General features: G+C 53.0%; 2 long non-coding RNA genes across 2 annotated transcripts; one reads left to right on the top strand and one right to left on the bottom strand.

Annotated features, from left to right (window-relative positions):
- The first annotated feature begins 1537 nt into the window (after positions 1-1537).
- LOC121137524 lies at positions 1538-3577 on the top strand. Its single transcript, XR_005874794.1, has 2 exons — positions 1538-1597; positions 3136-3577. It is a non-coding gene; the product is annotated as an uncharacterized LOC121137524 (long non-coding RNA).
- LOC121137525 lies at positions 3242-17007 on the bottom strand. The gene is made up of 2 exons (XR_005874795.1): positions 16704-17007; positions 3242-3394 (listed from the first exon to the last, which is right to left on the bottom strand). It is a non-coding gene; the product is annotated as an uncharacterized LOC121137525 (long non-coding RNA).
- Between the last annotated feature and the right edge of the window lie 7901 nt (positions 17008-24908).

The following is a 24908-nucleotide window of genomic DNA, read 5'->3' as shown; positions in this document are numbered from 1 at the left end:
AAGGAGAAGCTGGAGCCTACAGAGAAGCTGCAGCCTATGGAGGAGAAGCTGGAGCCTATGGAGAAGGAGAAGCTGGAGCCTACAGAGAAGCTGCAGCCTATGGAGGAGAAGCTGGAGCCTATGGAGAAGGAGAAGCTGGAGCCTACAGAGAAGCTGCAGCCTATGGAGGAGAAGCTGGAGCCTATGGAGAAGGAGAAGCTGGAGCCTACAGAGAAGCTGCAGCCTATGGAGGAGAAGCTGGAGCCTATGGAGAAGGAGAAGCTGGAGCCTACAGAGAAGTTGGCACCATTCTGGGCTTAGAAGGGGCTGTGGCCAGGTTATGTCACATCATAGTCCCCAGACAGAGGCCAGTGAGACCCAGAGCAACAGCAGCAGGAGAGGGGACCAGCTAGCTGATGTCACACGGGCCCCAAGCTCCCTTCTCAGCCTGCCACTGTGCTAAGTGTGCAGTTCAAACCAGGCTCCTGGAAAGAGCAGCTCCTGCCCACGATGACCCCAGACCTCCCGGCACACCTGACACAGCCGGTGCAAGGCTGAGGGTCACAGCTAATCCAGGACAGACATTGTTTGTGTCTCAGCGTCCAAGTTCCACACAGGGTTAATAAAAAGGGCCCTGCGGAAGGGGGCGGGGCGGGGCGGGGCGGGGGCGGGCAGAAAGAACTTGGAAAATGAAGTGGGAGAGGAGAGGGGGAGAAAGACAGACGGAAAGACGGAAAACGGGGAAGAAGTGGGAGAAAGACAAACAGGAAGAGCGGGCAAAGTCTGGTAAAAAACTGGCACGGTCTGCTGGGATCGCTGTCTCCTTGTATGAAGCCCTCCTGCCCACATAGTGTCTCATGCCATATGCGGGAAATGAGCACGGCTGGAACCTCGCCTAAGAACATCTGTCCGGGACTTTAAACGCCCTAATAATAGCACAGCTGGTGTCCCAGGACTAATGAGCTCACCCCACGTGATTGCATCCGCCTCCTTCCCCGGCAGATCCTTCCGGGGGGAGGAGGGGAGAGCCCAGCCCTCCCCCACCCAGAAGCCACGCCCACCGCCTGCCTGAGCTGCTCTGCGGTGCGCAGACCCCACGACTCTGAATCCACCGCGCAGCCCTAGCGTGAGGGGTGCGCACTGCAAAGATGGGGCCCTCGAGAGGGAGCCGCTACTCACGCTGGTGAATGAATGGGTCGATTCCTTGAAATAGCCGACTTCCCAAAGCAACTGTTACAGGACGGATCCAAATAACTGCAAACGCGTCTTCAAGTAAAGAACGGGGAGTCCCGGGACTGGGGGACGGCTCAGAGGGTACTGTGCGAGCTTCCTGAGACTGCGGCGACAGCACCCCCCTCTGACTCCCAGCACCCACAGAGACAGGGATACCGGGGTTAGTGAGAGACTGCCTCAGAAAATGAGGCAAAGCAGTGGTGGCGCACGCCCTTAATCCCCACTCTCCGGAGGCAGAAGCCGTCAGATCTCTGTGAGTTCGAGGCCAGCCTGGTCTACAATTCGAGTTCTAAGCCAGGGCTACACAGAGAAACCATATCTCAGGAAAAAAAAAAAAAAAAAGAAGAAGAAGAAAAGGCAGGATGTCCTCCAGATGGCTCAGCGGGTAAGAGCATTCACCAAGCCTAATGTAATGACCTGAGTTTGATCCCGGAGACCTACATGGCAGAAGGGAAGAGCCCATGTAACCTCCACGTACACATACACACATACATAGATGAGTAAGCGAAAGTTGTTAATTCATAGAATGAGGAAGACACGGAGACAGTCTAGGGGGTCTTGCTCAGAACTGTCTTCATTGCCAGTTAAAGACGAAAAAGGCAGGAAAAAAAACTGCCCAGACTATACAACACCACATCAGACATCAGCCCAGGACCGCCCCCCAACGCACACATGCAAAGGCAGTCACACGCAATTGAAAGAGCTGAAAAGACAAAGGCAGAGGGAGGGAAGGAAGGAGGGAGAGACGGAAGGAGGGAGGGAAGGAAGGAGGGGGGAATCCCTAACTAACTAGGAAAGGCCTGAAGTCCCAAGGGCCTGCTGGCATAGTGAACGCTCCCTCCAGGAGCCCTGTGATGGGTCTGGGGCAGCCCAGGGCTCATTTCCCACAAACCCTGGGAGCATTGCTATGGGGACAAGCACTCCAGACCAGGGGAAGGGGCTGGGAGGTAAACAGAGCAGCGTGGCGGACAGGCTGGGAGGCTTAGCCCTGTGTGGTTAAACTCTGGAAACTAAATACAGCACCTAGGCAGGGGATGGGGAGCCCGGGCTGGAATACACAGGAGGGGATGCCTAGTGGTGCTGAGGTTGTCTCCACGGCAACACACCCTGACTGCCAGACAGGCATCCAGCACACACAGGGCTTACTCACTAGAGAAAGACAAAGAGACCTTTGCAAAACCACACTCCGTAACACACAATAGCACACATGCAGTCTTTAGGTTAACAAATTACCAGATTCCACCCTGTCTACCAGGTAATTACACCCACAGCAATCACACAGCTACCCAAAAGGTAGGCAAAGATTAACCACCAAACAGTGTTTTCTCGCTAAAACCTTAGTATCGCCCTCTCCGTTACTCCGTGCGTGAGTTGCACAAGTCCTGACAAGCTCCTGTTTTGATGCGTAGCATCCTGGTAGCTCACAAGTTAACACTGAAAAAGAAAAACTAAAAAGAAAAAACACATCATCCGTGGGCAGGGGAGCTCCTGCCTGGCACGTGTGAGGCCCTGGGCTTGGCTTTTCTACTACTAACGTTTGTTTACATTACTTTAAGAATATCATAAACACTAAGCCGGGTGGTGGTGACAGCGGCACACCTTTAGTCCCAGCACTCAGGAGGCAGAGGCAGGCGGATCTCTGTGAGTTCAAGGCCAGCCTGGTCTACAGAGCTACACATAGAAACAGAGTATCATAAATACTTTGGACACTTTGGTCTCCTTCTGTGGACTGTCTGGGGGACAGGGGTGGGAGGGGCTCGAGAAACAGTCTCCTCTTGTGGAATATTTAAGGCACTGAACAGAACCTGCTGCTGGGCCCAACACAGGTGACTCCCTTCACAGGCCGCTGCCGGCCTCATCATCGAACACTGCCATTTTATTTTGGTCTTTGTCCTTCCAGTCTTGTCCTTTCTCTCTTTTTAGGTCACATTTCCAGGCCACGCTGCTCTTTCTCGAGTCTTTCGGACTCTTCCTGGCTCTGTCTTGGGTTCCTACTGAGCCAAAGCAAAAAACAACAATGCCGACGCCGTCACGAATGAAGCTTTTTTTATTTTGCACCCCATGGGGTTGTCTTCTGTCTTCAAAGTGTTGCACCAAAAGCACCAGTTATTCTGGGCTGAAGAGGTGACTCAATGGGAGACTACATGTATGCTTAGCAGGCTTGAAGCTCTGAGTTCAATTCCTGATGCAAAAAAAAAAAAAAAAAAAGAAAGAAAGAAAGAAAAAAAAAAGGTGGCCTTAATTCCTGAGATTTCTGTCATTCTCCTTTAAATTCTGGAGCCCAAGTGCCCTGAGTCACAAGAACAAAATGCCCTGGGAAGACAGGAAAGAAAGAATAAACACTTAAGGTCCATTACCCACCCCAGAGATTGGATAACAGCTGCCTTAGGGGCCATCTGTCAAACTCTGTGGGGGGGGGGGGGGAGACGGAGGGAGGGAAGGAGGGAATGAGAATGTGTGTGAGAGTGTGTATGTGTGAGAGAGACTATGGGTAAGAGTGTGTGAGGAAGGATGTGTGTAAGACATTTGTGTGTGTGACTGTGTGTGAGTTTGTGTGTATGACTGGGTGAAGCTGTGTGTGAGTTTGTGTGCAACTGTGGGTAAGAGTGTGTTTGTGCCTGCCACAGCACATGCATGGAGGCCAGAGGACAGTTTTGGGAGTTGGCTCTCTCCCCGAAAGTTGGGGTGCCGGGGACAGAACTCAGGCCTCAGGCTTGGCGACCTTCACCTTCGGTTCCCACCTGAGAGCTGACAGATTAGCTGGAACCACCTTACAGGCTTTAATGACATCCTACAGGGCAACACCCCTTTGCCCGCTACGTAATGTAACACACCCACATTTCTGGCCTCCAGCAGTGTGAAAACAATGGTGCCTCCTGTGAAATCCTCCAGCTCGGATTTGTACGTCCAGCCTCTTTTGCTCAACATCTTGTCTGCAACATCCACGTGTTTGTTGAATGCATTCAAAGCTTCATTCCTTTTCCTGGCTACGCCAACACACTGCTTGCTCCTGTAGTCACCCTCTGAAGGGTGTGTGGGGCTTTAGTTTGGGGGAGGGGATCTCCAGAGTAAAGCAGCCATGACGTAGGTACAAGCACCTGCTCCTGTTAGGAGATGCTCAGGACCAGTGCGCCACTGGATGCCAGGGTACACTCAACTTTAGAACTATTAAGAGGTTCCCGAGCGGCCGACGCTTTTGTTCTTTCTTAGAGTCAGGGCCTAACGTGAAGCCCAGGCTGGCCTGGGACTCACAAGGTAGATCGCACAGACAGAACTAAAGATCGTCCTAACCCTGTCTCCACAGTACTTGGATTCAAGCATGCGCCGCCACACCAGCCCCGGCTGTTCTTTATGCGGGGGGCCGTGGGACACATTCCACGCCCTCCCAGCACTCAGTGTTGACAAATTTCTCACTGTATCTGTTCTCTTGGGGCTGCGGAGGAACCTTTGCTAACACGGTTCCTGACTGGCTCTGACTTGGCCATGACTTCACAGCTCTACCGTCAAGCTCTCCACCCCTGGGTCACAGAAAAGGACAAGAATGTCCCTAATGCAGGCTCCATCACTCCAGAAACCAGCCAAGCAGCGTGGATGATGTCCAGAAGGAAACCTGCGGAGGGTCACCAGCATGCGCCACACGCTGGTGTGTAATGGCCACTGGGCTCCGGCTCGGGGAGCTGACTGTGCGGCTGGCACGCAGGGCTCCCTAGACTAGATCCCCAGTACAACATAAACCAGGTGTGGCGGTGTTAACACCAGGATTTCAGGAGTGAAGGGCGATCACAAGTTTAAGGTCATTCTTAACTACACGGTGAGTTTGAGGCCAGCCTGGGCTACATGCAACCGGCTCTCAAGAACAAACAGTAATAAACAGAGCTGGTCAGTTGTCTCAGTTCTCATTGCCAGTCCTGAGGACCTGAGTTCCATCCCCTGGACACACACAGTGGAAAGAGAAAACTTCCTCTGCCAGGTTGTCCTCTGAACTACACACACACACACACACACACACACACACACACACACACACACACACACACACACACACACACACACTGTCACCATGAGAACGCTCCTTCTGGCTCAACTCTGCTGGAATCCTTCTACATAAGACAATCTCGCCGGGCGTTGGTGGCGCACACCTTTAATCCCAGCACTCGGGAGGCAGAGGCAGGCGGATCTCTGTGAGTTCGAGGCCAACATGGTCTACAGAGCGAGTTCCAGGACAGCCTCCAAAGCCACAGAGAAACCCTGTCTCGAAAAAACAAACAAACAAACAAGACAATCTCCACTGTTTTCCACTGATGACCCCATACCCTTACTTGTGACGAGCACTGGCCTAAAGACTCACTTTCCCAACCTCGGCAGCTCCTTTCCACCCAGCCAGGATACACCACCCAAGCTGAGGTCACAGCTCTCCCGTTCTCAGCCGGTCTCAGGCAGAGATGGACGGGGCTCTGGACACTCAACACTGGCCTTGGACATTTTACCACAGCAAAGCAGCCTCCTCACTCCACCACGAGGCTTTTTTTTTTAAGTATGTCCAGGATTGTCTTCTGATCTCTCCATGCATGTGTCTCCAGGAACTACTCAGAAACAAAAGCACCGCTACAGTATTAATCGCTGCAGATTGCTCATCTCTATCTTATTCGGCTGATTTACATATTTATTAGTTTTGTCTTTTTTTTTTAAGGCAAGGTCTTGTTATGTAGCCCAGGCTGGCCTCAAACGTGAGTCCCTACCCCTGTGACGGACACCAGGAACAAAAGCAATGTAGGGAGAAGAAGGCTTAACCATCTACACTCCCAGGTCACAGCCCGCCACTGAGGGGAGCTGGGGCAGGGACCTGGAGCCAGGAGCTGGAGCGGAGGCCATGGAGGAGGGAGGCTTGCTGGCCCACACTCCCTCTGTGGCTTGTTCGGTATGCTCTCTCTTTTTTTTTCATTTATTTTTATTTTACATACATTGTTGCTCTGCCACCGGTGTTGGGTCCCCTGGATCTGGAGCTACAGACAGTTGTGGACTGCCATGTGGTTGCTGGGAATTGAACTCGGGTCCTCTGGAAAACCAGCCAGTGCTCTTAACCACTGAGTCATCTCTCCAGCCCCTCAGTATGTATGCTTTCTTAAAACACACAGCACCTACTGGCTGGGCCCTCCCACATCAATCACTGATACAGGAAATGTCCCACAGACATCCCATGGGCCAGTCTAATGAAGGGGACTCCTCAGCTGAGGTTCCCTCTCGCAGGTGCTCCAGCGTCGAGTTGACAGGACTGACCACAACAGCCATTATGCCCAGCTTATCCATCTTTACAATACAAATGGCTCCCCTATCGCTCATATACAGTACAAACAGGTTTACTGCAAAGGTTAACATGTTGTATGTTGCTTTATTTTCTCAGTGTCGTCTCTGGGACCTTTGTCTGCTGTCACGACAATAATAAGAACATCAGACTTGTTTTTTCAAATAGCAAGCCGTGTCCTTAAATAAAAGCAGTGTGCTTCCCAAAAGAAATCTTTGGAATGTCATCGTTTGTATTCAAGCACCATGTCCACGGGGAGTTTCCTAATGTCTTGGGACCAAGGAAAAGTTAACCCTTTCTCCTCAAAACCCAATAGGGAAGTTGTCATGTAACCAAAAAAAAAAAAAAATGACAGTCTACACCAGTGCCTGACGGTGCCAAGGCCTTTTCCAGTCATTGCGTCCAGGGAAGGCAGCGAGTGCTCTGGCCAGGGCAGATGCCCCTGTGGAGGCGGGTGCAGGCACCAACTCACAGCGCAGTCCCTAATCGCTCTCTCAGGATAGCACAGCAAGTAGATTCAGGAACTGTCACAGATGCCAGGTGTTGTGTGACAAGAGCCTTTCCTGGGGAGATGCAACACACACACATCTGCTCACCCCAAATAGGGAGTCCAAAGCCCCCCAAGTGCGGATCCCACCAAAGTCCAACCTGGTGAACCAGGAGGTTATGGATCGGGGTTACTTAGAGGAAGATGGTGAAGGGTCACTTACAAAGAGCGAAACTGACTCAGACAGCTGCATCTCCAAAGTCCACCCGGGCATGGTTGACTGCTCACAGAGCCTGGGGCTCACACTGCACAGCTGGAGGCCGCTGGGCAGGTGGGAGAGCTCCCTTCCCCCAGGCAGGCCAGGTCTCTGTCTCCTCCCAGCAGCAAGTCCCGGGTGCTGGGTCTTCTGTGTGGCCGGCTTGGTTCACCCTGAGGTGGCCTCTCAGCTTTTACAGTTTACTTTTGGAGGGAGGGACCTAGTGAGTCTGATCAATTTCTGGGACTTCCTGAAGCTATTTTGAGTTGTTTATCTTCCTACAGGGATGGAATGCTTTAACCTCTAAGGAAACTGTTATATAACACCAAGGACAGGGTGTGGAGAGTTTGAGGAGGGGAGGAGGAGGGGGAGGGGGACGGGTTGTGGGGGGGGGGGTGAGAAGGTGGGGGAGGGGGAGGGGCTGCGGGGACGGGGCACACCTGTAATGCCAGCAGTCAGGAAGTGCAAGACCAGCCTAGACTATACGGCCGGTCCCTGCCTTTTTAACAACAAAATTTTAGGTGGGCATGGTGACACACATCTTTAATCCCAACACTCAGGAGGCAGAGGCAGGGGGATCTCAGTGATTTGAAAGCCAGCATGGGCTCCGTAAGATCGTGCCTGAGTGAATGAATGAAAAATGATTAAATGAGAAAATAAGAAACCTTCATTCTTTTTCTTTTTTTCTTTTTTCTTTTTTTTTAGCTAATGGATGAAAACACTCTTGTGCCCACAAAGCGGGCCTGTCTGATACCCACAGTATTCATCATCTCATTTAAAGTAAGCCCCGGGTCTGGAGAGACGGCTCCGTGGTTAACAGCACTTGCTTCTCTTGCAGAAGACCTGAGTTCCATTCCTCACATCCAAGTAGGGGAAACTTACAGTCACCTCTAACTTCAGCTAAGGGAATCCAACATCCTCTTTTATCCTCCAGAGACACCAGCACTCACATGCACACAACACACACACACACTTAAAATAATAATATAAAACACACCCCAGGTCAGAATAAAAATGCCCACTGTCCCCGCAAGCTCCCTTTCTCTCTGCTGCTTGCCTTGGGACATCTGCCACCATGCCCATACAGCCCCGTGAGTCATGCGTCACAATCCCCTCCTGTTCCGTCTTCCGACCTCTGCTCTAAAACCACTAAAGGGGACCCTGAATCACAGGCCCTGGGCTTGCTTCTCTCTCTGTTTGCCTTCTTAATCCTCTGGCACAAAGTTCAAAGTTCACCAATTCCATACCCATAACATGACAGGCATCTGCCCATCCCCAAGTCAAAGCAGAGCCTCAATGTGCTCCCAGGGTCTTAGCAGAAGAGAAAGACCCCCCCACATGTGGACCCATAGAGAATGACCCTGGATATCATGATCACAACCCACCAAGGGCCCAACTCAATGTCACAAGCAATCCCGTTTGCCAAGTGAACCCTGTATTGGGAACCAGAACACGTAGCTGGGGTGTGGCTCAGGCTCAGCCTGTGCGGAGCAGGTGGGCTCCGTCCCCAGCACCGAAAAATGAAAAAGCACACATCAATCTAGCCTACAGATCTGTCTTGGCTTCTCTCCCAGGCCCACCAACTGGAATTCTGGGTACATACCCGAAAGCAATGAATGCCAGTGGTATCTGTACACCAAAGGCCAGATGACAGGGAACCCAGGTGTCCATTGCCGGGTGAAATATTCAGCCTTACAATGGAAATGTGACACAAAAGTCACATAAAAACAACAACAGTCGGGCGATGGTGCACTGCGTAGATCCCAGCACTCGGGAGGCAGAGGCAGGAGGATCTCTGTGAGTTCAAGGCCAGCCTGGTCTACAAAGCGAGTTCCAGGACAGTCAACTACACAGAGAAACCCTGTCTCGGAAAACCAGCCAACCAAACAAAGAGACAAAAACCCATATGCCGGGCGAAACAAACCAGGCGCTGAGGACAAAGACTGTGGTTGTATGGAGTTTCTAATTCAGAGAGACGGGGAGGGCAGGGAAGAAAGAGATGTCAGTGCTTCAGTGGGGACGATGAAGAAGGTTCTGGAAACGTGGGTGATGGTCTCCGCACAACACAGACACACTGAATGCCACACACTCAGAGTGGTTAAAGTGGTACATTTATGTAATATATAGTTCATCAGCATTTTCAAATGAAATAAAAGACAGCTAATCGGAAGAACTCTTTAAGTTCTCAGTTACCTCACATTAAGGGATTCGGGCAGCTCTGGGGAAAGACACAATTTGGCAAAGATTGGTTGCCCGCTCTCTTCTGTCCATAAGGCTGTGGGGAGCCCGGGGCCTGAGGGGTCTGTGCCTGCTAGGAAGACAAGAGGGAATGACAGCAGGCCAGAGGACGTGACACGCACTGGCACTGCGTCTTCTCACCGGTGGCCCCACACGACTGCCTTGAGACACCCCTGCTCAGTGTGACCCACCCAGAGCAGGAGGGTGGGGGGTGGGTCAATGGCCCCCGCCATCAGCTAGGCAGAGCCGGCGAATCCTCCAGAGCTCAGGCAGCCTGGGCTGGGGCTGGGGCTCAGTTGGTAGAATGTGTCTCCAGCACGCACAAAGCCCTGGATTTGATCCCCGGCACCGCATAAAACCGCACATGGTGGTGGACACCTATAATCTCAGCACTTGGGAGGAGGAGGGTCAGAATTTCCGTCATCCTTAGCTACACGACAGGTGTGAAGCCAGCCTGGGCTACCTGGGACCCTACCATAAAACAACAGTCTGTCTACCTTTGTGTGTGTGTCTATGCATGTGTGCATATGTACACATGTATGCATGTGTGTGTGTACATGCGCGAGTGTATATGCAAGTGCATACCTGTGTAGGCATGTGCATATGTGTATAGGCATGTTCATATGTGTATATGCAAAAGTATATGCACGTGTGTATGTGTGTGTACACGCATGCCTAAGTAAGTATACATAAACAACACATATTTTTTTTTTTTGGTTTTTACGAGACAGGGTTTCTCTGTATTGTTTTGGAGGCTGTCGGTCCAGCCCAGCCTCGAACTCACAGAGATCCGCCTGCCCCTGCCTCCCGAGTGCTGGGATTAAAGGCGTGCGCCACCACCACCCGGCCAACAACACATATCTTGCTGATGTTGCAGACCCGTTGAGGCAGGTGGAGAGTTCCCTACTCATCACACTTCTGGGACTCTCCGGGCTGCTGACAATGGCAATGGGTGCTTCCCTCCTGGCCCCTCCCACTTCACAGCTCACTGCACAGGGTTAAAGGAAGGTGGGGTTGGGGAAGGAGCGGGCCCAACAGCGTTTCCTAACACCAGGCCTGTTCCTTTGAGGGCCCCAGCTCTGTCAAGCAGGGGCGGTGGCTGATGCTGGGAACTTGTTCTTCCCGGCAACCAGGAGATCTGGCCAGCTCAGAGAAGACCCTGCCCGTGTGAACACAGAGACTTCTGAGTGCAACGCCAGGAGAGGTGTTTAAAAGGTAGGTTCAGTTTGAGCAGTGCTGACACTCTGCAGGCCCAAGATTGACAGGGTGGTGGCAGGAACTGTGCTGATGATAGTGATGATGTTGACGATGATGATGGTGAAGGTGATAGCCATTGTGGTGGTCACAGTGAGAGTCACAATGATTGTAGCCGTGGTGGTGATGGTGATAATGGCAGTGTTGATAGCGGTGGTGATGGTGATAATGGCAGTGATGATAGCGGTGGTGACGGTGATAACCTTAACGATGACTTGGTTGCCCTCTGACCCTGTTCTGAACAATGAACCCTCTATGCTCCTGTAGTCTGTCTGTGCCACTACAACAGGGAGTAAAATCTACAGAGAAACAGCAGAGACTAAACCCCTCTCATAGGCACCGCCCTCTTCAACCTGCTCCTCACCAGGACACCTCCCACCACCACACGCTGAGCTCTTCATCTCCTGGGCACAACAGACCAGCCCTCTGCGGCCACTCTCTCTGACACTCCCTCGGGACAGAAGACTCTGCCCTCCCTGCTCCCAGCGATCTTCAGACAAGCAAGCCTGGGAGGCCTCTGCACCTGCAGAACCTCCTCACTCAAGTGAGGCCAAGCCACTCCAGTACCAGGGAGACGTCCTCCCTGTGCCCAGACCCCTGGCTCCATAAGAAAAGGAGGCAAGCCTACAGGGGGCCAAACGGGCCGTACTGTTTCCCAAATTCCAGGGCTCGGGACTGGAGAGATGGCTGAGCAGTTAAGAGCAAGTGCTGCTCCTACAGAACACTGGGACACAGGCCCCGGAGTTCCCATCAAGTGGTCACAGCTACTGTAACTCTAGCTCCAAGGAGTGATGCCCTCTTCTGGCCTCCACAGGTACTGCACTCACGTGCAAGTTCACAGATGGACAGACAAGCACTTACAAACATCACTTTTTAAAATTAGACTAAACCCTGGCGGCTCCCGGGATGTTCTCCGTGCAAATCACTGAGTCTCATGGCATGTTTTGTTGGTAAGAAGAAGCTGTCTAGACTTCCTCATAAGGACTCAACCTATCAGCCAAGCAAGGAACCCAGAGAGCACCTACAACCCAATGGCGCCTTCTGGTGTAGAAGGGCTCTCCAAATCCGGAGAAAGAGAAAGAAAAACTAGAATGCCGTGTCTCTAGTTTAATTAAGTCATATTAGGGGAGGTAGGTCAGTTTGGAGCAAGACACTTCAGCGTGGAATCTCCCACCAGCTTGTTTCTGGGAACCTGTCAGTAGACGTGGCTTGTCAATCAACACGATCGCGTTATCTGGTACCAAAGTCCTGGGACCAAGGTGGAGCGCGGTTAAGAATGAGGTGCCAGAAGGGCGAGCTAAGGAAAAACAGTCTTCAGAAAATGCTAGATCATGCGAGTCACACATTCAGGGTTATCTCGAATAACTCTTGTGTGTGTGTGTGTGTGCACGAGCATGTGTGTGTGTACATGTGCATATGTGTGTGCGTGCACGAGCATGTGTGTATATGTGTGTGTGCACGAGCATGTGTGTATGTGTGCATATGTGTGTGCACGAGCATGAGTGTGTATGTGTGCATATGTGTGCGTGTGTACATGTGCACGAGTGTGTATGTGTGCATATGTGTGCGTGTGTACATGTGCACGTGGGTAAGTGCAGAGGACAACCCCAGGTGTAGTTCCTGAGAAATGGTCTACCTCGTGTTTTAACTCTACTACTAAGCTGGACTAACTGGCCAGAGAGCTAGAATTCATCGGCTCGGGGCACACACCTCGTCTCTGCCCAGGTTCTGGATGGAACCCGTGTGGTACTTTACCGATTGGGTCATTTATCCACCTCTATTTTTTTTGTTTGTTTGTATTGTTTTGTTTTGTTTTCAAGACATGGTTTCTCTGTGTGGCCTTGGTTGTCCTGCAGCTCACTCTGTAGACCAGGCTGGCCTCGAACTCACAGAGATCCGCCTGCCTCTGCCTCCCGAGTGCTGGGATTAAAGGCGTGTGCTGCCACTGCCCGGCTGCATCATTAATTCTTAAGAGGGATGAGATGAAAGACATGAGAGGAAATAGACTCCCAGGCTGGAGGGAGGCTGATCTCTAAGTCCCCTGAATACACACAGCCGGCCTCACACTGCCATCCCAGCCGTTGTGCGTATCATGGTGGCAGCTTTCACACACCAACCCCCCAAGCTACCCACGGTACCCGCTCTCGACGTGGGCGACAACACTCCCTCTGGTGAGCTCTCTTCTGCTCTTGAATGCCCTGATGTGCCTAGATGCGGTCTAGAGCAAGAGGACAGCCTAGAAATAAGCCACCCCCGGGGCTCTCAAGCTGGGAACCAGCATACATGAATCTCTTCGTGCTGCTGCGATAAAACGCCAGGGTCACGGCAACTCAGGGAACAAAGAGTATATCTGGGCTCGTGTTCAGGAGGTTAAGGGTCCATCATGGCAGGGAGGCCTGGTATAGCAGGAGGTGAGGAATCACGTTTTCAACCACTAAGTACAAAACGGAAAGGACCGGAAGCAGGACAGAAAGCCCCACCCCCAAGACACACTCTGGCCGGCAAGGCCACACCTCCTAAGCTTCCCCTAACAGCACAGCCAACTAGGGACTGAGTGTTCAGACACCTGGGTCTATAGGGGACACCTCTCATTCCAAACCACACAGGCTACTTACTAACCCGGACAGCTTCCGGGGGCGTCAGAGAAGGCAGGACGTTATCTTCCTAAAGCACATCCCAGCGAAACACCTTCACAGGAACACAAGTCCTAGCCAGGCACAGGGGCTCTGGCCTGCAGTGCCGCAGCGGGGAGCCTGAGGCTGGGGTCCCACAACCGACTTGGAGCAACTTGGAGCAACATAAGGACAGTCTCAAAGAGTAAAGCAGGAGGAACCCTCACGGCCTGGTGGTGAATGCCATGGGGGGTGGGGGCAGAGGGGTTAGGGGTTTCCAGATTAACCTGGACTCCGTAGCAGACCCCTCACCACCACCCCCCCGAAAGATGAAAACTACATCCTGGACTTCGTCTTAGTGAGCATTAACTCATAAAGGCATCGGAGGCAGGGGCTAAGCCCCAGCTTCCGGAGCCCTGATGGGCAACAGGACTAAATTACAAGCATCAAGGTAACCCACCTTACGGGTCTGACACACGGAAGCTGCCAGACGTAAGCAGCCACCAGAGAAGTCACTGCAGCACGTTAGCCAGAGGGCTGGCTGCACGGGACTTCTTAGGAGGGTGAGGCCGAGGAGCTGGCAGGCTCAAAGCCTAGGCGAGAATTTCCTGAGATCCGCGGTCCAGCACCTCACCCTGTCCCACCTCAGGTGGGCTAGCAGCAGCTCCCTCACGAAGCAAGCTTCTGCCCGGGAGTTGTGCCAACAGCCGCTCAGAAAACACAAAGCCCGCCCGTCCGTCTGTCCGTCTGTCTGTCCCAGAGGCGGCTCAGCACCACCAAGTCTCGCCCACCTTCAGACAGACGTGCCGGCTCTCACGTACATCACGTACTTGGAGGGACCTTTTCAAGGCTGAGAGTAGCCCTTACTTGGGTACCCCTAAGAGGTCAAGCTGGATCAAGGAACATTGTTCAGAAAGAAAAGAAAAAAGGGGCGGAGCCAGAGCACTCCATTCATCAGGGCTTCCCCCACCCAGCAGACACAAGCCCCAGACCACAGAGGAGTCAAAGGCCCAGTCGGCCCTTGTGGCCCTTCCTGTGGAGACAGGTCCTCTAGCATCCCTGAAAAGCCGCATCCTTTGCCCCTCCCCCAAACCACAGAGGCCCGAGCAGATGGGGTCCATTTGCAACCGGGGGGGGGGCACAGCCCCAACGTGGAGAGGCTGGCCCCTGTAACATACTCTCAGTTTGTTGAGCTCCTAGGGCAGAGAGATAAAAGTACTTTAAAAGGCCAGGCTGTGGAGCCTGATGACCTGGGCTCCATCTGGGAAGCCCTCGATGAGGTGGGAAGAGCTGACCTCTGACCTCCATACAATTATCATACACGCAGTAATCAATGAAAATAAAACGCAGAAGGCCCGATCGGGTGTGCACGGCCTGCAGCGAGTTTAAGGGAGTGTCTCGCCCTTCAAGCCTTGCTCACCTGAACCCTGAAGGAGAGAGAGAGAGAAAGTACCTCCCCTGGTGCCCGCCTGCTCACCCACTCTCTTATCTGATGCTTGGGCTAACTGGACAATCAGGCCTTTATTAAAAACACCCAGAGGCCTGCTCTGTACCTGGGGAGTAGGAGGTGCAGGGCAGGGAGCCCAGGAGACTCACCGCCAGAACCATCTAGCAAGGCAGAGGACCACAGGTGTGAAAGACCAGGGCAGCCTCAGAATGGCAAGAGAGATGGATGCCGCCACTCAATAGCTCGCTGCGAGAGATCATTTGGAAACTGAAAGTCCGAATCACGTGCCACCCCGTCACCCTCAAAGCCCGTTGACAGTATCTGACCCACACCTTAAACCTATAAAAGTTATAACTGCCATAATATCTCTTAATTATTCGCATTAGGACTTCTAAAAAGTCACCAAGCTACAGGGACAGCCAGAGCTGAGACCCCCCCTCCCTACAATGGCGAGTCGTCACAACGGCAAGAAGTGACAGTCATTCTGTTCCTCCCACTGGTCCAGCTGAGTTTGGGGGACAGCCAGGTAGGAAAGGTTATGGGGCAAGGTCACACAGACTGCAAGGGGGAAGAAAGGCTTTGAATGTCGGCTTCCCTACTCTAAGGCCAGAGGCCAGTGTCCTTACCTCACCAGGGTGAGACACCGTCCAAAGGGTCCAAAGGGAGAGCTGGGCTCTGCGCAGGAAACCGGACCCCAACGGTCCCTGGGGCATCAAACAGGAAATGGGCCTGGTGCCTTGCCAAGTGTCCAACAGCAACCCAGCCCGTGGCAATCCTACTGTGCCTTGACTCGTCTCTTCTAACTCACTTCAGGGTCCCCCTGGGCCAGCTCTGATCCTCGGCTACTTCTCCCCGCTTGCCTGGGCTCCTCTGTGAGCAACTGGGGGTCAGAGATCAGAGGCTACAGTCTTTAGAGTGTGACCAAAGGGGAAGGCAGCTGTCTGTCACCCAGGTCCACCTCCACCTGTCATCTCCACCCCAACGGGAAGACTGCCCCACTGCACCTGCGCATGCACGCGGACAGACGGACGGACGGACACACACACACACACACACACACACACACACACACACACACACACACGCCCTCAGGCTGGCTGGAGGCTGGTTAGAGTTCAAGCGGCCCCCTCCTTTTTGGCTGTTCTGGTCGTTCGGAAAATGGAAAAGACCCTGTAACTAGCCGGTTTCCTTATGGATTCCTCCCACCTCCCCTAGACCAGAAAGACCACGGTAGGAAAGAGCACGGGTTCTGGCGACACGCCGCCGCAGACAGCACTGTCAACGCTCACACACCGTTTCAAAGTTTGGCGAAACAAATCAGGAAACAAAAAACCCCCAGAGGCCCCGGCGCTCCTTCTTCCTGCTCAAAGTGGGCTGTAAAGTCTCGGTCAGACCAGCGCGGCATCTGGTTCCAAGACTAGGAATTGGGGAGGGGCACCTAGAACCCAGCACCCAGACAGGGAACTTTTAAAACAGCCCCTTAATAATAATAATGAGACAATTCACGACATTTGCTTTTTACCCGCAGGGGGCTGACCTTGGAGGCGACAGAGACAGAGAAACTGTAAAACTAGAGTCAAAAGAAGTGACCCAAAGTGAGCTCCTCCACTCTCAGGATGGAAAGAGGGGTCCCCGGGCGCGCGTTGTCGTCTGCACCAAGTTCAGGCGGCGAGTGGAAACGTGCGCGCAGCGCGCGCTCCGGCCCGCGGCTCTCTGAAGGTCGCCCGACTGTCACCTAGGCTGCCGGGGCCCGGAATCCGAGTGCGCGCGGCGCGGCGGGGCACGGAGACCTCCGGGCACCTTCCCGGGTGTCCCCGACCCTGCAGGTGCCACAGGGGAGCGCGGTCGGGCCGTGGCCCCTCCCAAGCCTCAGGCCGGGAGCACCGGCGACTTACCCGCAGGAGGCGCGGGGGCGGCGGGCGCGGTCCCGGGGCCGGTGTCGCTGCTCCGCGTCGTGCTTGGCCCGGCCCCGGCCGCCGGTGGCTCGCGTCCTCGGGGCGGCGGGGGTTCGTTGTGGGCGCGTGCCCGGGCGATCGGGGACGCTCCCGGGGCTCCTCTCGAGCGCGCGCGTCACGGGCCGGGGGCGCGCGGGGGCGGGGGCCTAGTGGGCCCCGGAGCGGCGGGCGGGGGCGCGGCCGGGGACTGGGCCGGGGCCGGGGACCGTGTCGCGGGCGCCGCGGCGCGGCCTCTCGCCATGGCTCCGCGCGGCCGGGCCTTCGCGCCTCCCCCTCGCGCTGCCGTCACCGCCCGACGCGCGCCCAGCCCTCCCCGCTCGGCCCCGCCTCCGCCCCGCCCCGCCCGGTCCGACCGCCACCTGCGCGACGGTCCCTGCTAGCGATGCTCCTCGTCCCCCGCCGAGAGAGGCACCGGGAACCCCCGAAGCGCTGGCACACACACACACACTCGGCGTCCCGGAGCGTGCGTCCCGACCCGCGTGCGAGGACTGCTTGGGGACCCCATCGCCAGCCCTGCGGTCCTGGGGAACCCGCCCCGGAGTCGAGCACAGAGTTAAGAAAGCAGAAGGGGGCCTTGGACCGGCCGCGTGGGCAACACCACCAAGGGGTGCAGGAGCCCGTGGGGGTGACAGAGGGGACAATGAAGCCCTCCGGGGAGCTTTCATGCAAATAACTCGCAGACGTTTTAACGCGGCCCAGCCCACGCGAGCTGGTTTCCAGTGGTCCCTTGCAACCGGTCACAGGGGACACTGACTTGGAGCGGACTCCAACCTGAACCTAAGGTGCGGAGGAAATAAACCCCTCCGGACCTCCAAGTTTCAAGGCTAGATAGGAAATGAATGGGAAAATTGTTCCGGCAAAATCTTGACCGCTGGGAATGTGTGTGTGCGCGAGCGCAGGGGCATTTGTCACTAGATATTTGCTTGAGCTAGCCCATTTCTCCACAGACTCTCAGCAACAGCAGTGTGTGTGCAGCGACACCTTGACCACCTGTGAGCTAAGTGGACATCGTCCTCAGGACCCTCGTCTATGCGGCAGTCCCAGGACAGTGACGCCCCAGCAAACCCCTTTCTGTGGAAGGGGGGTGAGCTGTGTCCTGAAATCACAATGCCATAAAAAACAAAGAAAAAAAAAACCTAGATATTTGAGATCTGTCTGAAACAGGAGGTCTGTGGCTACATGATACGCCTCTATAGCGTTGGGTGATGGCACAGAACATTCTGGATGACAAAAGGTGGAATCTGTAGATCTTAAGCTATGGCGCCAATGTTAAATTTGCTATGTGCACAGACAAGACTGTCTTTATTTGGTTTTGTTTATTTTTATTTCATGTGCATTGGTGTTTTTGCTGGGGATTGAACCTGGTCTCCTGGAGGAGCAGCCAGTGCTCTTGACTCCTGACCCATCTCTCCAGGCCCCTTCTTGAGACTTGTGTACATGTAAACAATGAAATACAGGGTCAGTTATATCGTCCCCATTCCCATCTCCCAACGCCCTCCGTGGCCACCTCAACGCATCCCCCTCGCAACTTACTGTCTTGATTTCTTTCAATAACCCCGTAAATCTGCCGCCCACACATACAAGGCGAGCGACATCCGCAGAAGCATGAAACTCAAGAAAGGACACGGCTGCATCCTCAGAAGAAGAACGATTTGTCTCCCCCCCCACCCGCACCCCCCTCGGAAGCGGCCAGGAGCTCCTCCGCGGGGATGGGGGTCTGGGTCCGCTTCTGTCCAGTTCCGTCTTGCTCGGGCACCGTAGCTGCTGTGAACTCGTGTGTGTGACAGCCAAGCCGTGTCCAGAGGACAGCAGTCCACGGTCCTCCTCCTCATCCTCTGGTTCTTACGTTCTTCCTGCTTCCTCTTCCCGGGTGTCCCTCAGCCTTGGGGATGGGGTGGTATCCACCTTCATCTTTGAGACAGGGTCCCTCGCTCAACTTGGGGCTCGCTGATGAGGCTCCACAGGCCAGCAAGCCTCCGGAATCTGCCTGTCTCTGCCCTTCCCCGCCCCTAGGACTGTTGTGACTGTCACAGGCAGCCATGCCTGACTTTCTGTGTGAGTGCCAGGGTGTCTGAGCTGGGGGTTTTGTTTACATAGCACTTGGCCACTGAGAGTCATCTCCCCAGCCCAGTTTTGGGTTCCAGGGTGGTTGGTTGGTTTGTTTTGGTTTTGTTGTTGTTGTTGTTGTTTGTTTTATGGGATTTTTTGTTTGTTTGTTTGTTTGTTTGAGACAGGGTTTCTCTGTATTGTTTTGGAGGCTGTCCTGGAACTCACTCTGTAGACCAGGCTGGCCTCAGACTCACAGAGATCCACCTGCCTCTGCCTCCTTAGTGCTGGGATTAAAGGCGTGCGCCACCAACGCCCTGGCGGTTGGTTTGGTTTTTGTTTGTTTTGAGACCATCCCAAATAGCCCAAGCTGGCCTTGAACTCACAACGGAGCTGAAGCTGGCCTTGAAGTGACTGTGCTGGAATTACAGATGTACACCACTATGGTAGGTGGTAAAGCATTATTTTTTATGATAGAACTAAATGTGTAATTACCTCAATAAAAATTTCAATCACACACACAAAATCATCAGACAAGGGACGTGATGGGCAGGGTCTGGGAACAATCAGTCCCAAAGGGAAGTTTTCAGTAGGAAAGGCACTGTGTCCTGCAGTGAGGGTCTTGAGGGGGTACAGTCAGATTCTCTGAAGAGACGCCAACAGACCCAGTGCCTCCCAGTTCTGGAACTGAAGAACCGAGATCTAGCTGGGCATGGGTGGCGCACGCCTTTAATCCCAGCACTCGGGAGGCAGAGGCAGGAGGATCTCTGTGAGTTTGAGGCCAGCCTAGTCTACACAGTGAGTTCCAGGACAGCCTCCAAAACAATACAGAGAAACCCTGTCTCGAAAAACCAAAAAAAAAAAAAAAAAAAAAAGGAACCGAGATCTGGCCCAGCCCACCTCCATTCCCTTGGGACGTGGCTACCATTTGAGGTGCAGACCCAGGGTACCCCGAGCTTTTGTCTCTGCCCTCCTCAACTATTCCTGGCTCCTCACTAATTGTTACAGGAACACCACAGCTACAGCACTTGACGGCGATCCAGAGCCCTGCCTTGGTTAGCACCCATGAGAGAGGCTGTTTCTTACAGGAGATGGGAACTATCAGAGGGACCACAGGCCATGAGTGGACAGTGTGCAGAGAGTGAGAGGCCTTGGAGAACTCAGTTATGAATGGGAAGCCTGCATCAAACCCCTCCCCTCAAGCCTGGGAGAGCTGTGTAAAGGAAGAGGTGGAGCCGGGCTTTGGTGGTGCACGCCTTTAATCCCAGCACTCGGGAGGCAGAGGCAGGCGGATCTCTGTGAGTTCTAGGCCAGCCTGGTCTACAGAGTGAGTTCCAAGATAACCACAAATACACAGAGAAACCCTGTCTGGGGGGACGAGGGAGGAAGGGAGAGAGTTGAGGGGGAATATGACCAAAATACATTAAAAATTTTAAATAAAAAACCCCGTAGGACTGGATGGGGACCTTTGTACCCTGCTGCAGACCTGCCTCCCGCCAACGGCTAGGTGTGGATTAGGACAGCGGTGACCGTACTAGAAACACAAGGCATCTTTGTGATTTTTTTTCAGTTTAATTTTTTTTTGTAAGATGACTGTGCTACAGCACAAACCCTGTAGATGACAACATCATGTCACAATGTCACCAGTCTGGACACCTCTCATTTGCAGGAAACCTCGGGCAGAAAAGTAGCGCAGAACCACAGAAGCATCCAATTAGTGGTCAGCCCTTAACTGCAGCTGCCCTGTACTGTTGGATTCTCACGAGCCGTCTGAGACCCGATCTCTACAGCCATGAGACGCCAAGCTGGGCAGAAACTGTGAGGTTGCCCACTGCATCCCAGTCCTTGGCGTCTGTGGCCTTGCTCTACGGACAGGGCCCTGATGCTTGGCTCTTGGTGCCAGAGTGCAGACACGTGGGTCCTGCCCCTGATGAGAAGGAGTTGGCTTCCTTTTCCCACCGTGGAGGGAGCAGGTGACAGGCAGAGCCCCTCAGCAAGCCATTGCCCCGCTGGCACGAGCCAAGGGCACAGGGTCGGGGAGAAATGGTAAACGCCCTGGAAGGTCTCATCTTTACTGAACACCAGGCAGAGGTCTCTGGCAGCCATGGGGCCGAGAGAACTCCCGTACACTTCCTTTTTGTGGAATCCAGTGAAAACCAACCCATTTGGGTTAGTTGTGGCCTGGTGGTGCACACCGTTAATCCCAGCACTACAGAGGCAGACGAAGAGGAGAGGCAGAGGCAGAGGCAGATATCTGTGAGTTCCAGGCTAGCCTGGTCTACAAAGCCAGTTCTAGGCTCCAAAGCTACAGAGAAACCCTGTCTCCAAAAGCCAGGAAAAAAAATCCCATTACTCGGGAGACAGAGGCAAGAGATCTTCGTGAGTTGGAGACCGTCTTGCTCTACATAGTTCCAGGACTCTCGTTAATGTTCCAGAGGCTGCTTCTCATTGGCTGATATATTCCTGAGTCCCAGAGAAATGGAAGGCCATTCTTCTTGGGTCACCGCTTCCTCTGCTGAAAGTGATGAACTTCAAAACCCCAGGAGGAAGACTTTCTCCTTGCTGCTGCTGAGCCCACAGGCGCTGGGGATTTTGTTTTCTTTCTGCATTCATTCTTTCTACATTCCTCGCAGTTCAGAGACAGCTGGCCCTGCCTCTCCTCGCCTCCCTCCGGTGACGTAATCACTCCAGGCCAGCCAGGGCTACATAGTAAGACCCTGTTTCAAAAGAAGCAAACACATTTGTTGGTATTTTCCAGGTTCTAAGGTGGTAGCTCTGGGGACAGACAGAAAGAGTATCTGCTCTATGCTGGTCGGAAGCCTGCAGTGCAGCCTAGGAACCAAGGTCAAAATGCAGACAACGACTCAATGGTGTCTTCAGTGCGTTAGCCTGGGCCCCACAAGCAGCACAGGAGAAGGACTAACACAGGAGGTTTCCTCAGGAACGTGAACCCAGAGGAGGGGAGGGAGAGGGATAGAAAGAATGAGACAGGGATGCCATGCAGCGGCCACCCAGGGCACTGGGGCTCTGCTCTGCTAACACCTTGGGGAAGATGCAGGAGGGAAACATGGAGGGAAACATGGAGGGAAGATGCAGGAGGGAAACATGGAGTCTTTAATCCCTCAGCTCTCAGGATGCAAAGGGTTGCCTGGAGAAATAAGTAAACAAGATGAGATAAGGGGCAGAAGAAAACAAACAAAGAAAAAAAACCACTAGGATTCCTGTTTGTTTATTCATGGTCTGTTTCCAGCACCCAAAACGGTGCCTGACTCACAGCCAGTGAAGACAGAGCAGGGGGAACAGGCAGCTGGCAGCTGGGCTTGGGACTTTCAAGGCTGTGGTTCCAGTGACCGACCAGAGCAGAGCGTAAGGGACACTTGGTGTCAGGAATTAGAGACCAGCCTGGACCCTATGATGAGATCCCATCATACAATCTTCTGTTTGGCATGTGTGTGACTGCTTATGGTGCTTAGTAGGTCAGGCTAGTGTGCAGCCCTGTCCTTCTAACTGGAAATCCCCTCGTGGAGCCAGGAAGGAGGCTCAGAGGACTCAGGAAGCTACTGATGCTGACAAACGAGTCAGGGGAACAGACGGCTCGGCTGGTGAGGGCCCTGGGCACGCGCTGCCCAGCCTGACAGCGTGAGTGCAGTTCCCTGGGACTCACATGGTGGAAGGAGAGAATCGATTCCAGAAAGTTGTCCTCTGACCTATACACACACACACAAATATTCACACATATACATACACACACATATATACACAAACCTATGCACACACACATGCACACACATGCAGGCACACACACATGCATAAACACACACACATATACATACATACATGCACATGCACACACGAGTGCATGAACAAATATACACACACATATACATACACACACAAATACACATACACAAATACACACACATACACACGCACAAATATACACACACAGACACATACATATACATACACACACTCAAATGCACACACACAAATATACACACGTATACATACACACACAAATACACAGACACACGCAGACACATACACACACATGCACAAATATGCACACACATATACATATACACAAATACACACACAGACACATACACACATAAATACACACACACACACACAGCATAGCCCTGCACAGCAGAGCCCTGGACAGTGATGAAGGCGACATCACTGGGCGAATGTGACCAGGGGATGCAGTTTACTTTGTCCCTCATCACCCTGACCCAGAGCGTGATGACACCACGGTAGGAGGGAAAGGCGCGGACCTGTCAGCCATGGAGATGACTGTCCTTGCCTTTCAGAGGGTGGTGAGGCAGCAAGGCACAGCCGCCTCGCACTGTGGACAGTCTTGATAACAGCAGCATGGAAACAATGTCAGCCAGGGGCAGGCTGTCTGTCCAAGCGTTCCGGGTTGCTGCTGACAGATGGATCTTTTCCGTAGCACTGAGTCAAGCTTGGGTTTCCATCTAAGCAGCTTCATCTTGGAAGGCTGAGGCCGGAGGGTCATGAGTTCAAGACCAGCCTGAGTTATATATCGAATCCCAAGTCATCTCAAGCTACTAAGTAGACCTTAAGAAATTGCCAGGTAGCTGGGCGTTGGTGGTACACGCCTTTAATCCCAGCACTCGGGAGGCAGAGGCAGGTAGATCTCTGTGAGTTCGAGGCCTGGCTGGACCGACAGCCTCCAAAACAATACAGAGAAACCCTGTCTCATAAAAACAAAAACAAAAAACAAAACAAAAAAAAGAAATTGCCAGGTAATGGTGGAGTGCGCCTTTAATCCCAGCACTCGGGAGGCAGAGGCAGGTGGCTCTCTGTGAGTTTGAGACCAGCCTGGTCTACAAGAGCAAGTTCCAGGACAGGCTCCAAAGCCACAGAGAAACCCTGTCTCGAAAAGACAAAAAAAATAAAAAATAAAAAAAAATAAAAAAGGAAAGCAAACCAACCAAGGAGAAAAGGTGTATCCTTCCAGGCATTCTCCTGTCCTGCAGAGGAAGCGGCAACAATGTCTATGACCCTCGGGGACCTGTTGTTTACTTTCCCTGATCCTCTTTTCAGAATGTCCTTGGCCTGGCATGGTGACACACACGCACCTGTAATCCCAGCATGCAGGTGGCATGGAGAAAAGGATCAGGATTTCAAGGTCAGACCCAGGCATGTTTTCAGTTGTAAACCAGCCTGAACTACACAAGACCTTGTCTCAAGAAACAAGCAGAAAAAGTTATGTTTAAGCAGAAAAATATCAATGCACTTGCCGGGCGGTGGTGGCGCACACCTTTAATCCCAGCACTCGGGAGGCAGAGGCGGGCGGATCTCTGTGAGTTCGAGGCTGGGCTGGACCGACAGCCTCCAAAACAACACAGAGAAACCTTGTCTCGTAAAAACCAAAAAAAAAAAAAATATATATATATCAATGCACTTGAAGATTTAACTGCCTTTTACTAGCAGCTTATGGAGGTTTCTGGTGGGAAGAGAGGCCGAGAGACCCAAAGGGTATGGCAGCAGTCTTTTCATAAGGCGGCTGGGTCAACAGAATAATGCTGAGTGGGCATTATTTCTGTGCGATCAATGCCTGTCCATTAAAGCAGAGAGGAATCCAGGTTACGGTAAAACTCCTACTTTTAGAAGAACTTGTTTGAAGTTTAGCTTTGACTTTCGTGTGTGTAAGCCATCCTATGCTACTGTCACAAAGTACGTGAACTCGTCGGCCGCCGGGCATGGTGGGCAGCATCTGTAATCTTAGTACTCGGGAGGCTGAGACAGAAGGATTGCCTCAGGGTCAAACAGCCCGGGATAAGAATGAGATTTTGTATCCAAGAGAAACAGGACAAATCATGTAAAAAGAAAGCGTGGTGATTTGTGCTTGCAATCCCAGCCTTGGGGAGGTTGAGGCACAAGGACTCAGTGAGATGAAGTCTAGCCTGGGCTACATGGGAGGGGGCTCATGGGTAAAAGTGCTTGTTCCCAAGCCCAAAGACCTGAGTTTGATTCCTGAGACCTAAATGGCAGAAGGAGAAAAGCAACATCTGCAAGTTGTCCTGTGACTCACACACACTCACATACACACATACATACATACATGCACAC

Source organism: Mesocricetus auratus, unplaced genomic scaffold (assembly GCF_017639785.1).
Source record: "Mesocricetus auratus isolate SY011 unplaced genomic scaffold, BCM_Maur_2.0 Super-Scaffold_100691, whole genome shotgun sequence".
NCBI classification, from domain to species: domain Eukaryota; kingdom Metazoa; phylum Chordata; class Mammalia; order Rodentia; family Cricetidae; genus Mesocricetus; species Mesocricetus auratus.
Note: the sequence above shows the minus strand (reverse complement) of the source record. Positions and strands in the feature narration are given on the sequence as shown.